Source organism: Podarcis bocagei, assembly GCF_964188305.1.
Source record: "Podarcis bocagei genome assembly, chromosome: 12".
In the NCBI taxonomy this organism is placed as follows: domain Eukaryota; kingdom Metazoa; phylum Chordata; class Lepidosauria; order Squamata; family Lacertidae; genus Podarcis; species Podarcis bocagei.
Genome location: NC_138137.1, coordinates 19,831,989 through 19,849,401, shown reverse-complemented (window position 1 = coordinate 19,849,401; position 17,413 = coordinate 19,831,989). Strand labels below are relative to the sequence as shown.

At 42.7% G+C, this 17,413-nt stretch overlaps 1 protein-coding gene across 6 annotated transcripts in view; it reads right to left on the bottom strand.

Annotated features, from left to right (window-relative positions):
• THRB (thyroid hormone receptor beta) overlaps positions 1-17,413 on the bottom strand; it is a 194,383-nt gene that overhangs the window by 86,710 nt on the left and 90,260 nt on the right. The window lies entirely within an intron of this gene.

Below are 17,413 nucleotides of genomic sequence, written 5' to 3'. Positions count from 1 at the left end.
TGCAGGGATTAAAGAGGTCTGGCACCCACAAACTCATAACAGTATAAATAAATGCTGAATCATATACTAAAACCTTTTCTTTTCTGGGGATGGCAACCCAAAAGCATGCCTCATAATTCATAATTCACACATGTCGTTTTTTGTGGATTTAGAGGTTGTGAACGTATTGATTTATGGAATCTATGCCATTGTTTTTTATAAAGCAACCAATGCTCTTTTAAATGTGTTAAGAGAGGGGGGTGATTGGTTTGTTTCTGTGCTTGTTTTTATTACTTTTTTTAGTAATGTATTTTTATGTTGCAAACTGCCTTGAGATCTATGCATGGAGGGCAGTTACTAACAACAACAACAACAACAACAACAACAACAACAACAACAACAACAACAATGCTATAGGCATCTGAATTGTAGCAGCTATTCTGTTACTAATACAAACAAAACCAATGCATGATTGAACACTCAATTAAGTATTCTTAACATCTTTTTAAAAAAGTTTTTTAAATGGTTATTTCACTAAGTAAGATGCTTGCTTCATATACCACGGCAGAATAGGCTGGAATAGAATGGATAGGTTTGATCTTCTTGCAGTCCATGGGACTCTCAAGAGTCTCCTCCAGCACCATAATTCAAAAGCATCATTTCTTCAGCGATCAGCCTTCTTTATGGTCCAGCTCTCACTTCCATACATCACTCCTGGGAAAACCATAGCTTTAACTATACGGACCTTTGTTGGCAAGGTGATGTCTCTGCTTTTTAAGATGCTGTCTAGGTTTGTAATTGCTTTCCTCCCAAGAAGCAGGCGTATTTTAATTTTGTGACTGCTGCCACCATGTGCAGTGATCATGGAACCCAAGAAAGTAAAATCTCTCACTGCCTCCATTTCTTCCCCTTCTATTTGCCAGGAGGTGATGGGACCAGTGGACATGATCTTAGTTTTTTTGATGTTGAGCTTCAGACCGTATTTTGCGCTCTCCTCTTTCACCCTCATTAAAAGGTTCTTTAATTCCTCCTCACTTTCTGCCATCAAGGTTGTGTCATCTGTATATCTTAGAGGAAAAACACATCTTATACATGGAAAAGTACAGTATTTTGCTCCATTTCTAATACATAGCAGCATCTTGTGCCTTATCCCAGCAAGGATGGAGAGTCCGATTCTGCCAGTTTGAAACAATTCCACTTTTTTGGTAACGGGACTGGGTTTTAACAGCATGCTCAATTCATCAGCAACCGTTGTTGCACCAACATTTAACAGTTTCCTTTCTAGTGAAAAAGGGGAGGTTGAGGGTTGTTTAGCATATTCATGAAAAACAACCAACAGTTCTGCCTGCTGCCACTTGCTTGGGCAAATCATTAGCTTTGACTATTCCTTTTTTGTTTGCTTGCTTGTTTACATGAATTAACAAAATGCATTTGATGCAAGCATTGAATTTGCGGCAGGCCACAATAAAAAGGAATTATAAAGTAGCTTTTACTTCATGGTGAGCCAAAGTATGGTTGGGTAATACATTATCAAAACCACAATATTCAAAACGGTCTATTTCAAAACAAAGCCATCATTGGATCCCCAGGGTCGTAAAACAGTTTAATGGCAGGACTTGGGCTTTGCATGCAGAAGGTCCTGAAATCAAATCTTGGTATCACTAGGAAGTGCTGAGAATGTCCTGTCTAAAACCCTGGAGAATACTAAGCTAAATACTACTGCATGTATACCATTTGACACAATACATTGATAAGCTGATGTTCTTTCTATGGTATTTTTCCATGTATAAGATTAGGGGTTTTTTTTTACCAAAAAAATAGGTTTAAAATTGGGGGTTGTCTTATACACAGGTAGTGCTGAAGGGTGTTTTCTTAATTTGGAGTTCCCAAAAATAGGGGGCGTCTTATACATGGGGGCGTCTTATATGTGGGAAAATACGGTATTTTCAGGTTGTAAAACTCCCTCCCTACTGAACTGTAGTTGATTGTAACATCATTGGCCTTTAAACTTTTAAAGCAAATTTTTCTTTTAGGATGGCCTTTCTTAAGGTTTGTTACTGCTGTTTTCAGTGAAATATTTTTAAAAAAACATTTTAGTGCTTATTGGGATCTAAATCTCTGCTTTTATAAAAGTTGTAGTTAATAAACGTAGTTTATCTGGTCAATGTTGGCAAAGTTTACACAACTGATTTCATGTGTTTGTGCGTGTGTGAATGTATTCGATATTCTATTTTATTATTATTAAACCATAAGCCACTTTGTGCAGATCATTCCTGAAAAGCTGGCCCATGAGTGTGTTTATAAATAAATAAATATTCCGATATTACGCTTTCGTTTGTGATTAAGCTTTTCCCGCTTCAGGAATACAGGATGGAGGCAAGAATGCCACACATGGTCTTCCTTTCTTAAGCTAACAGTTGCAGAGATTCACAGAAATCTTGGTGGTGGTTTCAGTATGTAACTTAAAATCATTACAATGGAAGCATGGAGCCAGTGCTTGCATGGGGAAAAGAAAAGAATATACTGTTCCAAGTTCAGCGCAGTGCGCCAACTGAGCCAAAAGACTGAAGGTAGAGGCCACAGAGCGTAGCTTCCTTACGCTCTGGTTATTTTCTATGACGTTACTCCATGTATAATTAACCAATCTTCCTTATACTGCAAATCATTTATGTCATGGGGAAGTATTATTATCCTTCAGAATTTTCGGTAGGAAAAGTCACCAAAAGTTTACAGCCCTTAATTTGCAGTGGGATCAGCTAAAACAAAAACAAAAACGTCCAGAGGTTTGCATGGAAAACCAGATTGCTGTCAGTATTGTTTTTTAGAAAGAGCTAAAGGAAAGAATGTGGTAACTGCAACTGCTGAGAGGAGGAGGACCGTAACCAACATTCAAGCTTGATAATTGCACTCTGCGGCTCCAAAGTCTGACCATGGCAGACTGACGCAGGGAGTTAACTTGTCATTTGTGCTGGGGGGGGGGGGAGTGTTTGTATTCAAGGTTGTGGGTGGGGTTTCTTAAATATACTTGGCAGTGTTCCAGTGGCAGAAATCAGCAGGGTCATTAAAGTAAGAATCATCTGCAATATTTAACATATCGTGCTCCAGATGCCATTATGTTTGCAGAGAGTGTCAGTCCAAAGTCTTTTTCATGATTGCCAAGGTCTTGCTGGATGCAAACGAGGGGTGGGAGGCAACCCCCCCCCCCGGAAGAAGGCTCAGAGCCAGGGGTTTGGCGGTGGGATGAGTGGTGAGAGCAGACTGGCAGGAGGTGTTGGAAGCTGAAGAGGTAACAGGATTTAGTGAGCAGGAAGAGTCTGTGGCAGAGAGCAGTCCAGAATCGGATGCAGAAGTAGAGGCTGGAGAGGAGGGGGCCAAGAGGCAGAGATGGCAGGCTGCTGAAGAAGCCAGGGGGGGTGACCAGCTTCCTTTCCCCCTGGTCTCCCAGAACCATAATAGGTATAAAGAGGGTGGAGCAAACGCAGGCAAGATGAAGGAGCCTCAGGTGTTTTGGAAGGAACCAGGGGCAGAGGAAAGTTGTGGGACCGTCAGTCCTCACAACCTCCTCATTGGACCAAGAGCTACTGGAAGAGTTGTCGCAATCACTAGGCCTGGCCTCCTGAGCTGTTTGTTTCTTTGAATGAAGAGTTAACTCCACTGACACTGTGTGAGTTATTACTAACCTGCTCCTGGCTCTTACCTCTTGACAATGATAAGATCAGTGCCAGGATACAAGGCGTAGGAGGTTTTGCAGAGGTAACTCAGGTTGGTGGGAAAGATATGATCATCATTATTAGAAACCTGTATGGTTCCAACTGCTCGGAAATGCGATTCAGTTAGAAGATAATTTAAAAGAATTGAGAGATCACACACACACACACACGTGTCTGTACATGTGGCATGGCAAAAACCATGCTGTCCAAAAAGAAGAAAATGTATTATCTATCAAAATCCCAATGTTTAGACTTATTCACACACCTCACTCCTTTTCTAAACAGCTCAGGGAATGTTCCAGCTTCTTTCCAGGGAGTCCTGTCCTTCTTGGAGATAACTAAAGGTTATCTTCCTGCCAAAATGGCAACCTCCAGATGTTGTGGACTGCAGTTCTCAGCTGCAGTCAGCATGGTCAATAGTAAGGAATAATGAGAATTGTAGTCCTCAACCTACTATGGTACGAAGCCTGCCTCCCGTAAGTTTTACACAGACAAAAGAACCACAGTCACTTGTTCTCCTCATATGTCTACCATGTGTTTTCTGATCATTTGAATTCAAACCTAGTTGGCTAAAATGCATCCGTAGTTAGTATAGGGGTTTTTTTTGCCCTGAAGATGCTCTCTTCAGATGTTCCTCCAATGTTGTTCATTTGTATAAGTGCCTAGTACAATCTTCCATTGAACCAGAGAGGTTTATACTCTCCTGCCACAGGAAATTTATTTTATTTATTAAATTTATATGCCGCCCTTCATCCAAGGATCAGGGGACAGTTTGCACCATGAAGTGATTAAGGGGCACACTGTTTTCCAAAGGGTGTTTTCCCAGGCTGTTCTATCTGCCAATGCTGCTGCGATCTTAAAGAGCATCGTATCCCACCCAGGGCCAAACTAGGCATTACAGTGGTGCCTCACAAGACGAAATTAATTCGTTCCGCAAGTTTTTTCTTCTTGCGAGTTTTTCGTCTTGCGAAGCACGGTTTCCCATAGGAATGCATTGAAAATCAATCAATGCGTTCCTATGGAGACCGTCCGGGGACAGAGGGGAAGCGCCGCGGGCCTTCCCCTCTGTCCCCGGACCTGTTTTAAAGCAAGGGAAGGGGCAGAGGGGAGAATCGCTTCTCCCCGTTGCTGCCCCTTGGTTCAAAAGGGGTCCGGGGACAGAGGGGAAGGCGCGCACGCGCCTTCCCCTCTGTCCCCGGAGATTGCGGGGCTGGCAACGGGGAGAAGCGATCTTCTCCCTGACGCCCCTTGCTTCAAAAGAGGTCCGGGGTGCGGGGGCAAGCTTCGTTTTGCAAAGCAAGCCCATAGGGAAATTCGTCTTGCGAAGCAACTCGAAAACGAAAAAACCTTTCGTCTTGCGGGGCACCACTGTACTTTAATTTAAAAAGCCAGGAAGCACGCCAGGAGTTTTTTCTTTCTTTAATTACAGGCATGGAGAGGCTGACTTGTACTGGACACACAAGGGAGGAAGGCTCAACCCTTCATCTCCAGCTGCATCTAGATGATGATTTCCTTCTCCCTGTGCTGCAATTAGCCCTGTGGTAGAAGAGGAAGCATCCCATTGGAGCAAAGGGGATCTTTCCTGTAGGCAAGATTCCTGCATCAAAGAGGGTTGAATTAAGTAACCCTAGGGGTCTCTTCCAGCTCTACAATCCAATAATAATAATAATAATAATAACAATAATAATAATAATAATAATTTATTTATACCCAGCCACTCTGGGCGTTTCCCAACAGAATACTAAAAACACAATAAAACATCACCCATTAAAAACTTCCCTAAACAGGGCTGTCTTTAAATGTCTTCTAAAAGTCAGATAGTTGTTTATTTCCTTGACATCTGACAGGAGGGCGTTCCACAGGGTGGGTGCCACTACCAAGAATACCCTCTTGCCTGGTTCCCTGTAACCTCACTTCTCGCAGGGAGGGAACCACCAGAAAGCCCTCAGAGCTGGACCTCAGTGTCCGGGCTGAACGATGTGGGTGGAAACACTCCTTCAGGTATACTGGGCCGAGGCCGTTTAGGGCTTTAAAGGTCAGCACCAACACTTTGAATTGTGCTCATAAACGTACTGGGAGCCAATGTAGGTCTTTCAGGACTGGTGTTATATGGTCTCGACGACCATATATACCCTAGAATTCTTTTCTTCTCAGCTGCTGCTTCTGCTGTTCTTGAAGTTGAATTGAGCAGAAGTGAATAATTATTCCTACATTGCAGGAAAGTTGGACTACTCAATAACCGTTGGGGATCCCTTTAAACTCTCTTGATTCTATGATCATGTGGTGGCATCGGGTCCAATCCAAGCCCAGTCACTGCACTAATTCCAGGTTTGCACAGTGATGTGCTTGTCCTCCCAGCCTTGGCCGCCATGCTTAGCAGGGCTGCGGGTGCAACAGTGTCTGGATTTCTCCCTGGGTGCAGCTCTTTGCTACTGATATCGGATCAGAGACAGGTTATAGAAGAAGAAGAGTTTAGATTTGATACCCCGCTTTATCACTACCCGAAGGAGTCTCAAAGCGGCTCACAATCTCCTTTCCCTTCCTCCCCCACAACAAACACTCTGTGAGGTGAGTGGGGCCGAGAGACTTCAGAGAAGTGTGACTGGCCCAAGGTCACCCAGCAGCTGCGTGTGGAAGTGCGGAGACGCGAACCCGGTTCCCCAGATTACGAGACTACCGCTCTTAACCACTACACCACACTGGCTCTAGGTATTTGGCTGGCAGCAGAATAATAATTTCCATTGATATTTACGTTTCTATTTGTTCTTCGATCCTCTCTCATCAAACAGGGTTTGAAAGGGTTCCCTCATCTCTCTTCACACTATACTAATTCTCAAGATTTGAAAACTGAGAAAGTGGCAAGATTCGCATGCTTTCATACTGTCTTTGATATTCTGGAAGAAACACTGTCATCTGTCTTCAGCTTAATTTGTTTCCCAAACAGTTTGGGAGTTATGGCTGAATATAGTATACGGGCTAAACATCTTTAGAAGCACAACAAACTAAAATAATCTGCCAAATCTGTTTATCCGTTCCTCCACCTACATGTGCTATTTGGTCTGTCATATTTTGCAGCACAATAGTGAACGTGCATTAGCATGGCACAATGTGTTTGTCTCCCCCCCCCCCTTCCAAAAGTAAACTAGAAAACTTTACTCTATAGTCCATGCCATGGGGTCTGAAAATGGGCTTGCTTTTACCATCTGTGGTGATTAAATGAGCTAAGTTACTGTATCCTAGTGAAATTAGCCCATGGTATACAAGTAGCTTTCACCCACCTCACCTTAACTGCGTAAAGTGTAGTCTAATATATGTAATATTCAGTTTGCAACTATAGGTTAGGATTCAAGAGACCTCAAATTGACCAGAGAAGATCCATTAATTATTGAAATAACTTTGGGAGCACACTAAAAAGTTGCAGAACAGATTCAAAAAGATGTAAATTATGCAAGGAAAACAATATTGCGCTTTAGATTTCACTTACGGATAAAACCATTCAAACAGGCCAAGGTGTGATTTACCTTATGCATATTATACACCAATATTTTTAGCTTGCTATCAGACACTGATATGTGATTGATCATATTCCCATTGAAGTAACAATCTTTGTGTAAAACAGTATTTTCCTCTTTCATCCTGTGATTAGTTTGTTCTTGAGGAATTAAACCAGGTACTTTTATATAACCTGCAACACTAGTAAAATTATTTCCAGGGCCGATAATGAATAGTCATCACTGAAAAAATACCTTAATTTTGTACACAAACTTCCAAAAAATACATAATGCTCAAATGTGAGCAACAAGATGACATAACAACTTGACAAGTGGAACAAATTTTTGTGAAATAAAAGTTAGACATGGAACTGAATGAGAACTTTGCATTGTGTCCATAGTCTTGTGAATACTTGCATTCACAAATTAGCATAACTAAAGTACATAGGGTGGTATTCAAATATGTTTTATTCAGAGTTGACCCATTAAAATTAATAAACATTAATTTCAATAGGTCCACTCTTGAGTAAAACCTGGTTCAATAATGCCCATAGATTATAGAGTGCCAGAGCTAAACATTTAAAAAATCATTTTATTTCAATGGGAGTGCTTAAGTCTTCTATTGAAACCCGAGGTATGAGTAAGTGTTTAACTTTGGATGAGCCATGGATGTTCCATATAATTTGGTGTCAACAGTGAATTTGCACATGCTGATAAAATAGTCTCATTTTCATTCATCCCTACTCCTACTGAACTCAAATCACTATCTTCGGGCAGATGTGAAAATATCTGTGTCCATTCATTTTCTCAGCGGTCACAGAGTTCTGAAATATGGGCGTCAGCTTTCCTCTTAAAAAGTGAAATGATCCTGACTCATATTTTCCTTCATTTAATTGTTTCATGCTGCTTGGTAGAAAGGAAGCAAAAAATATTGTCAACTTCAGAAAGATCTGTAAAATGCTAGAAAGCCATACGGCAGATATATTCGTAAATTATTTCAAATATGGGGACACCTGGTGAACTTTTAAAGTAGAATATTGGGGTGGAGTTGATTGAGGAATTAAAATTTAAAAAAAACATTAGGAGTAAGTACATTATGCTTACAGCAACTGAGTAAAAGAAGGCCACCAGGTTCTTAAATGTCAAGAAATATGACAGAACAAAAATTAGTCCTTCCCCTGATGGAAGCACAAAAGAATGAATTACCGTATTTTTCGCCCCATAGGGAGCACCGGCCCATAGGACGCACCTATTGGGGGGGGGATAAAGGGAAAAAAAATATTTCCCCCCCCCAGGCGTGGGGCTGGGGCGGGGGAAGCCGAGCTTCCCCCGACCCCAGCCCCCAGAACAGGCAGCTCTCCGCAAGCCTTGGGAGACTGGCGCAACTTCCCGCCGGGCTCCCACGCCTTGCGGATATCTGCCTGAAGCCCAAACCAGGTCGGGGAACAGCGGGATGGTGGCGCTGCGCCTCCCCGCTGTCCCCCGAGCTTGTGGGGCTGGCGGCAGGGAGAAGCGCGCTTCTCCCCGCCGCCAGCCTCCAAACCAGGTCGGGGAAACCGAAGCAGTGCAGCATGCCCCAGGCTTCAAGATGCAGGCTGCTATCTGCAAGCCTAGGGAGCACGACAGGAACTCCCGCGGGTTCCCAAGGCTTGCGGAGAGCTTCCTGAAGCCTGGAGAGGAAGAGGGGTCGGTGCGCACCGACCCCCCTCGCTCTCCAAGCTTCAGCGAAAGCCTGCATTCGCCCCATAGGACGCAGACACATTTCCCCTTCATTTTTGGAGGGGAAAAAGTGCATCCTATAGGGCGAAAAATACGGTATGTGGTTGTAGCCAACATAGCACTGAGTTAAAGTAACTTCTTCTGCTGCCCCCGCTTGGTTCCAATGGGGGGTGTGTGGTGGTGAGGGCTGGGCTGGCGTGGCGGGCTCCATTTACCCTCCATGCCCTGCCCCTGCTGGCGCGCACCCCTACCGCAAGCACCAGCAAACCACGCTATGCCACTGGCCACGACCCTCCGAATAAAAGGCAAAAACCTTGAAGGAAATAACTTGAGGTAGCATAGGTATGTCTTCAACTCACTGTGCTATCTCCCTTACTGAAGAATATATATATTTAACATTCGTAAACTGCTTCCACTTGGGATTGCATTATTCGCAGTTGAAGTCAATGCTACACAGCATTGCTTCTGTGAACAAGTCTTTCTGTTACATTGTAAGTGAAGTATAAACTGTCATTTTTCACATTACCCACACCTTCATATTCTCTATTATTCTTTTTTTAAAAAAATAATAATAATAACCAGCTAACTAAAGGTCTCTGAGGAAGAGGACTGTTTTGAGAGTGACCTTGGGCAAATGATTGTCTCTCAGCTCTTAAGCCACCTCTAGAGTTGCTGTGAGAATAAATGTGAGGTGAGAGGCAGTTACAAGGCAAGGAGACAAAAGATATAAAGAGAAATATTAAAAGCTTTATGAAAGAGGCAGTACAGCACTGATATATGCCATCTTTACAATCAACTGCAAACAACTACTGCATTGCATATAGAGGGGAGCAGTTCCCGAACCTGGACACAGCCAAACTTCATGGCTGCATTGATATCAATACTCTGGTTGGTCACCTAAGTCCCACCCACTTTGGCCAATCTGAATTCCAGTGGCTATTCTGCCTCCCCTTGCAGCCAACCAAGGAAATTCCCCAACAGGCCGGCCTACAATGGAGAGGCCTTTCTCTCTCTGGAGCCAAGGTCCTTCTGCGAAAGGCCACAACCACTGCCAACCCGGTGAAAGTGGCCTCTCACAGTGGTAGCGGCCTTTTTCTTTGCGTCGCTTTATTTCTTTATAATTGAGAACTTTTCAATAAAATATTAACATTGTCTAAAAATGACGGCACAGCAGCCCTAGCAAACACGACTAATGCAACCCTTACTTGAGCTTCAGTCCCATTATATATGGTCAATTTAAGACCAAGCACAGGGCACCCATTCGTTCATTTTATACAATTCCATTTCCTATTCTGTCTATAAAGGGTATTCTGTTGAGAGCCGCCCAGAGTGGCTGGGGTGACCCAGCCAGATGGGTGGGGTATTATTATTATTAATAATAATAATAATAATAATAATAATAATAACAACAACAACAACAGTAGTAGTAAGTACAGTTTTAGGGGAAAGACTGACACAAAGGGACCTACAACAGCATGAGGGTTGTTATTATTATTATTATTATTACTTTGTTTTTAGGTAAATGAACAATGATGCACACAGGAAGGATCTAGGAATCTTAACCCAAATCATTGGCACTGGGGGCCCAGCCACACTGAAGACATTTCAGTTTAAACTATGAAAAATTCTGATTATCCTCATGCGACCTCAATGGCACCTTGCCAGGACTCGGCTCTCGTTGGCATTTAATCTGAACGTAATCCCTGAAATCTCTCCTGTATTGCTAGGTTGCAGGGTACTAGACTCAGGCAGTGGACCAAGGCTTACGCTGTAAATGTTGTTCTCAACTCGTGTTATTTCCTTTACCTTTTTCAGCTACAGCAAACGATCTGTTTGAATTTTGCTTTTGCTTTTTTGAGTATGGACTTGGCATGTTGTTTAAAAATAGAAAGCAAATCAGGCATAATAATGCACACAGAAATAATTGCCCCTTTGCACTTTAGATGAGTCACTGCAGTAGCTTGGGGTTTTTTTTTTTTTTGTAAAAGAAATTACCCTCACAGAAGAACCACATACATACATACATACATACATACATACATACATAGCTTCGGGTAAAAAAGTGTTGCTTCTAAAGATAACACAAGGAAACAAACTAAAGGTGTCAAAGGTTGAAACATGAGTAAGACATAATACTGATACTGTATGATCTGAGAAAGTCTTTTAAATGCATTCTTAGTTTCACTTGATGATCTCTTACAAAAAGTAGCTCCAGACGTTACACAACTAAGACAGGCAATGTGTTTCCTCCGAAACGTATTTAAAATGTAGGTGACATGCATAATAATAACTACAACAATTTTATTACTTGTAACCTGCCCATCTGGCTGGGTTGCCCCATACACCTCTAATAAAACTATGCACAGATAGTCTGGGAAATTCAGCAGAACCAAGAGTGTCAAACAAATGTATATGCAGGGTTGAAGCCACATGAATATACATTGTCCATAGTTTATAGGTTTCTTGCAAGAAATTATTTATTACAGTCACATCCCAACTTTCCTCAAGGTGGTATACACAGCCTGTTTCTTCTCGTTTTACCCTCAGAACAACCCTGCGAGGTATAGAATCATAAAATCATGGAATCATAAAATCATGAAATTGTAGAGTGAGAAGAATCTCATGCCCTAACAACTGATCTATCAGGAGGTGAGCCTAAGAGAATTTGGCTGGCCAAAGGTCACCCTTCATAGCTGATCAGGGGGTTGAACCCTGCCACCAGTCCAACCCTCTAACCATGGCACCATGTCGTTGTTGTTTAGTCGTTTAGTCATGTCCAACTCTTTGTGACCCCATGGACCAGAGCACGCAAGGCACTCCTGTCTTCCACTACCTCCCGCAGTTTGGTCAAACTCATGCTGGTATACTATTGCAACCTAAAACTCTATGGTGAACCTAAAACTCCATGGAGCAGGAACCAGCAAGCCACTCCAGTATCCCTGCCAAGAAAACTCCATGGACAAAGACAACAGGCACCATACTGGCTCTCAAATATTTAAACTGTAGCGATGCTTGAAAATTATCTTATATTCTTTGGCCTATGCTAGACTCTCCCCTAGGACCTCTCTGTGCAAATCTTACAATCTGATGCTAATTTGGATACTCATGTGGTTCAGTAACTGGAATGTCAAGTTTCAGGAACAAGCTCACTTGCCTCTTCTAAATGAAATAAATAACAAAGCAAAATTGACTATTATTATTTTAAGAACACAGAGCCAAAGGGCTAAGTGCTACACATGCGTTTATCTGTCTTAGCAAGACTTCAATGAGAAGGGAAAGGGAAAGGAAGCAGCTGGCTGGCAAGAGGTAAGGAGGAAATTTTCATACCATGCCAGGAATCAGAAAAACGAATGGCTATAGCTATATTCCTCCTCCCCTTGTCTTCAAAGTTGGGCTAGACATAATTTTGATCCCTCCATTGGCTAAGCTTAAACTATTCAACAGTGTTTTAGGAAGGCAAGAAGTGAACTAAGCTGTCGATAGAGAAATCCAGAGATACTAGTGATCAGAAAACATGTTTACCAGAAGGAAACTCATCTCAGGATACTTAACAGAAAAATATTTTGTCCCTTGTTTTGCATGATTGACACCAGCACAACCAAGGACTTTCTAGTTTCCAAAGACTCATATCAAACAACTTTTAGCACGCGCACACACACACACATATATAATATAATATTACCACCATAAAGCTGATCTGCATCTAGGAAGCATACAGGAGCAGACCTGATGCGTAGCCAAAAAGTTCACAGAGTTTTTTTAAGTGAGCACAATTAAAGTGTCCCCATTTCCTTAATAATCACATATCCAATATAAAACAGTTGGTCCTGTAGCCAGCCTGCCCGAGACGGACCCCAGTCTTTGTTCTCCCTTCTTCTTCACAGCGCATGTTGCTCTAAAAACTCTATTTTTCTGTCACCTAAAACAGCACATCCCATCACCATGGCAACCTCTATCTGCCCAGGCCCAAGATTCCTCTTAGATTGACCATCAACAACACCTTCTGTCATGTGAATTCCTCTATCCCAGGCGAGGCCCTGTCTTGGACGAAAGCTTGGCTTGTTCTTTTCCACTGACCTTCAATCTTCTCTTCAATACTCCAAATAATCAAAATTGTTTTCTAGGGTTTGGGGAGGGGGTGTCCCCCTTCCAAAAAGTCTGTAACAATATGCAGTGCTTTTATCTGGGGGTACACAGGGGTACGCATACCCCTAAACATTTTGTGAATCTTTGTACTTTTATCCATTTACTGTATTTATTTCCCCCGATTTGAACTATAAAATTTTGATTTTCTTGAGTCAAAATGAGAGCACCCCTAAACATTTAAAGAAGAAAACACTGACAATGTGTGTGTGTGTACACACACACACACATGTACATGCATGTACAGTATGTTCTAACTATGCATATACATTCATGCATACAAAAATGTACAGCAAACCTGTACTTTAGCTTTCAGTCTCTCCATAGCTGCTATCTAAAGCCATTTCAGTCTAACTCGCTTCCACATGACTGACATCATTTCCACCGGTTGTGTGACACATTTCTTTAGCCTCTGAAATACTCAGAGAGCTGCAACACACACACACACACACACACACACACACACACACAGCCCCACCAAGTTGCAAATAAATAATCACAACATAAACCCCAGAAGCAAGTGCCTCGTGCACAGCTGCCTCACAGCTCCGCGGCCTAAGCCTGCTAACGAAACGAAGTTCATAGCTCGGCCAATCCTATCAGCCACCAAGAAGAGAAAATGCTTTGCATAGCCTACAGCAGCTATTGTTAGGCGATCCAAGAGGAGGAATTAGAAGCTAGTTTCTGAAGAAGTCTCGGATGATGATTGTCCACGCAAAATTAGATCTGCGTCTGAGAAAGTCAAATTTTGAGGGTGGGGTGATGACGGGGACCATACAACCTGTCAAAATATGCACAGCAAACATGCAGCAAAATGTCTACGCTGCTTTGCATTAATAACTCTTCTCAAAACGCTTCTTAAAAACAGTGAACTCGGGACAAGCAGGGAATCATCCACACCCACATTCCTGGTTTCCACAAGAGCTTTTCATTTCCCATCCAGCATCTGCTCGTTATCATAATAGAACATATGAAAAAACAGCTAGGGATTTGGCATCTTCGCAACGCTGAAAGTGCAATATCTCACTAAAAATGCTGTTGCTGTTCCTTCTCTAGCCAATGGGTGGGATGGCCCCTACCTTGCCACGATGTTCTCCCTAGCAGATAGGGGGAGCATCCTCCCAATAGTCCTTGGTCCTCTGGTTGATGGCAGAGGTCAAAGGGCACCTCCTTTCTGCTCTCTAGCTGCCCTTTGCACAAAGGAAGATTGGTCTCTGTGGCTGATCTGACAATCAGGGGAAGGTTGGCCCTTCATTATGGATCTTCTCAACAAACAGGGAATCTGTCAGGCAGGCTCCATCAGGCTCTTTCTTCAACTGTCATCAGCAGCCATTGCATCAAGAAGGAAGATGGGACAGAAGGCCTTCCCCATGCTCTCTGCATAGCTGTTAACTTTTCCCTTTTCTTGCGAGGAATCCTATTCGGAATAAGGGAATTTCCCTTAAAAAAAAGGGAAACGTTGACATCTATGGCTCTCTGTCAGAAGGCCAGCAACTTTTGCTCCTCCTCCCCTTGAGATCCAAAGTCAAACCCTTATTCATGGGACAATCACAGGGACATCAACTGGGGTAAATCCATCCATTCATAAGACCCTCACCACATTGGAAAAAGGGCTGGATACTGATGTTATCAATAATAATATTCCCCCCATATTAAAAAAAAATTCCCCATAATATCCCGCCCCCCCCCCAGGTTAAATAATTCCTTCTTCACAAGTATATTCATAGGCAGCCTATAGGAACTGTAAAGCACTTTTATTTGCTATTCCTTTTTTTGGAAAAACTTTTTATTGGGTTTTATAAACAAGAATAATGTTATACAAATAAGTATACAGAAATACCTTGGAAGTCGAATGTAATCTGTTTCGGAAGTCCGTTCAGCTTCCAAAATGTTCAACTTCCAAGGTGCAGCACCGGACGTTCGGCTTCCAAAAACCATTTGAAAACCGCAACAATCACTTCCGGTTTCTGATTGTTTGGGAGCCGAAACGTTTTGCGTTTACAGGAGTTTGGCTTCCGAGGTTCCACTGTACCATGTTTTCTCACATCATTTGTACATCACAAAAATAGCATAATAAATGTAGAGTAATATCTACAACATATGGTTCGTTATTAGTGGTCAATGTATAAGTTCTTGGTTCATGAATTGGTTTAAACAAAGGGGAAGTTACTTTTTAAGAATTTCTCATCAAGAAATATAACTATGAAAATTGATATGTGTTTGTCACTGTGTCATCATGAGTATGGTTGTTCTGACTACTATGAAAAGAACTATCGCTTGGCAACATATGGGTAGCCTTTAACAAAAATGCATTAATGCTGGAGGGCTTGGCGTACTCTCTTTCCTGCTATTGCAACGTGACATCCTTTGGCTAGTAGGAGGTGCAAAGATTTAATGACTGAGAGATGGGGGGGGGTTGGGGGAGAATAGCTGTGAATCAGCTGAGAGTGAAGCACAATCTGATGGAGGATCGTACGTTTTGCTGCTGGGTAGCAGCCATCTATTGGCTTCCAATAAACAGAGCAAATATTACACAGGTACCATATGCTCCCATCCAAATGCAACCAAAGCCAACAGAACTGTCCCCGAGTAAATAGTTCGTGGAAGTGGAGAGTGCTTCAAATTATCATCATTGCTGCATTCATTCAATTGTACAGTTACAATGACAATGAGTGATTTTTCCAGAGCTTCATTCCCCTCATTGGCTTCTAAGAAGGCTTCTAAGGTGCTTCCTGCTTGCAGGACTGTTTCTTGGATTTGAAGAGTTTGAATTTGATATCCTGCTTTATCACTACCCTGAGGAGTCTCAAAGTGGCTAACATTCTCCTTTCCCTTCCTCCCCCACAACAAACACTCTGTGAGGTGAGTGGGGCTGAGAGACTTCAAAGAAGTGTGACTAGCCCAAGGTCACCCAGCAGCTGCATGTGGAGGAGCGGAGACGCGAACCCGGTTCATCAGATCACGAGTCCACCGTTCTTAACCACTACACCACACTGGCTCTCTGTCTCTGCTACTGGAAAGTCCAGAAAGCGGATAAGGCTTAATTGGTGCCATGCTTTGAAGATCATACCACCAATCAACCTTCTCCAAGTTTTATCCGGAAGATATTTTTTTAGGTAGGATGATGGATAATAAGAGACAGAGGGGAGGATAAACAAAACAGAACAAAACACCACATTTCCTCTCTCATTTCATGCAAGGAAATATTCTTTACAATTATACTATCAGAATTGTACACTTATTCTTGCTGCTAAGAGTACTGTATAGACATCTGGTGCTCTGATAGGTCGACTGCTGCCGAAAATACAAGTTATCCCTGTCATGCCAGGCCTAAATGGAGCTGATGGGAATGAGAGTTCAATTACATCTGCAGGTTCTCCATCCCTGCACTAGGCAATAAAAAGGACATTTTGGCCCATGTCAAAAAGGGCCTATTTTAGGGGCAAAGCCCATTCTCTAATAGCCAAATTTGATTTATTGGCTGTCTCTGGCTACATTACAGGCAGCCCCCCCCCCCACCTGAGAATTAATGTCAGAACTATGCAAGGCCTCAGGACACCCAAACTGATGATGATGATGATTTATTTATACCCCGACCATCCCAGCCACTCTGGGCGGCTTCCATAGAACATTAAAAACAGAATAAAACTTCAAACATTAAAAACTTCCCTAAACAGGGCTGCCTTCAGATGTCTTCTAAAAGTCAGATATTTATTTCCTTGACATCTGATGGGAGGGAATTCCACAGGGAGGGCACCACTACTGAGAAGGCCCTCTGCCTGGTTCCCTGTAACTTTGCTTCTGGCAGTGAGGAAACTGCCAGAAGGCCCTCAGAGCTGGACCTCAGTGTCTGGGCTGAACGATGGGGGTGGAGATGCTCCTTCAGGCATAGTAGTCCTAGTCTGTTTAGGGCTTTAAAGGTCTGCACCAACACTTTGAATTGTGCTCGGAAACGTACTGGGAGCCAATGTAGGTCTTTCAGGAGCAGTATTATGTGGTCTTGGCGGCCGTTCCCAGTCACCAGTCTAGCTGCCACCTTCTGGATTAGTTGTAGTTTCCAGGTCACTTTCAAAGGTAGCCCCACCTAGAGCGCATTGCAGTAGTCCAAGCAGGAGATCATGCACCACTCTGGCGAGAGATGCAATGGCTGGCAGAAGTAGATGTAGATTTATCCCTGAACAACCACTTCTGATTTCTTGAAGCCATAAGCTAATTCTATATAAAATTGTGTTGGATGAAAAAAAGCCGACACAACAAAGAACTTGAGCTGGATTCCATGAAACGCAACATGCCAGCTTCCCATTCCAGGAGGTGTGGTGCTGATTTGCCTGAGGGACTGAACAGTTCTTGTTATTTTCAAGAATCTTTTCT